This window comes from Anneissia japonica, unplaced genomic scaffold (genome assembly GCF_011630105.1).
Source record: "Anneissia japonica isolate Jap-2015-1 unplaced genomic scaffold, ASM1163010v1 scaffold271454_len1200_cov158_single, whole genome shotgun sequence".
Lineage (NCBI taxonomy): Eukaryota > Metazoa > Echinodermata > Crinoidea > Comatulida > Comatulidae > Anneissia > Anneissia japonica.
The window spans coordinates 1-1,200 of record NW_022699381.1 but is presented as its reverse complement, the minus strand read 5'-3'; the positions used below and the strand labels follow the sequence as shown (position 1 = coordinate 1,200).

The 1,200-nt window shown below is 35.2% G+C and overlaps 1 non-coding gene across 1 annotated transcript; it reads right to left on the bottom strand.

Annotated features, from left to right (window-relative positions):
- Positions 1–1,024: 1,024 nt before the first annotated feature.
- Trnat-ugu lies at positions 1,025–1,097 on the bottom strand. Its single transcript has one exon. It is a non-coding gene; the product is annotated as a tRNA-Thr (tRNA).
- Positions 1,098–1,200: the final 103 nt, after the last annotated feature.

The following is a 1,200-nucleotide window of genomic DNA, read 5'->3' as shown; positions in this document are numbered from 1 at the left end:
AGTAATACAGTATCATATATATATATATATATATGTATATATTATTTCTAGATATCTTGTCTTTATTCACTCCGATAACAAACAAACGAACGAAAAATCGAATATCCGTTATTTTAAGTTGCCTTACATTGGTAAATTTTCTAAAGTTATTTCACATAAGATAAATGCATTAACGAAACAGTTTTGTAATGATTTAAATATCAAATTAGTTTTTATTTCATTTAAAATTAGAAATATGTTTTCTGTGAAAGATCCTGTCCCTAGTGATCTACGTTCTAACGTTGTGTATAAATTCACGGGCGCAGGCTGTAATGCCTGTTATATAGGCGAAACTGGCCGACACTTTGCAACGCGCGTTAATGAACACATGACCACGGACAGGAACTCGCACATTTTTATACATCTTAATATCCTATCCCAATGTAAAACCTCGTGCAACGAGGAATGCTTCCGTGTGTGTTCTGCTTCAACAGCTAGCCAAAGAAAAATCAAGGAGGCGTTGCATATAAAATGGAACACGCCCTCTCTCAACAAGCAACTTTTACATGTTAATTTAACTTTGTCATTTTGATGTTCATCATTACGTTATCATCTTTATTCATGCCATTCTTTCTTCTTTACAATTACAGTCAAATCGATTCTCTAAAGATGCAATGTCACGATGTCTGTTCAAATAGCTATGGTTCAATTCCCATTTATTTAAAATACAATGCTTCATAGTTGTTCACTCCCTTTAAATTGTAGATTGCATGTTAGCAATCGTTTCACTGAAGATGGCAAAGGATTTGCCGAAACATGTCTGTTTTATAGTATACAGAGTTTTGATAATAAAATTCATTAGGCTTTGCCTATATGGTATTGAGGTTCAAAATTATTGTGGTATTCTAAAGATATATATATATATATATATATATAATATAAATCATCAAAGGTACAGTGTTTAAATAAGGACATGATGGAACATCGTAGGCTACCCTGTAGCTTTCAACGAATAAAGTCCTATAAAAGTCATTGTGTAATAAAATGCCTCCGACTGGATTCGAACCTGCGACCTCTCGCTGACAAGGCGAGCGTCATAACCACTAGACCACGAAGGCTTCATGGTTGAACAGGTCCAAATAACCGTCGCGAACACTGTATTACACAATGCTACGCCTCAAGAGGGCGTTCGGCCAGATAAATCTGGCGAATCCCGTCGGA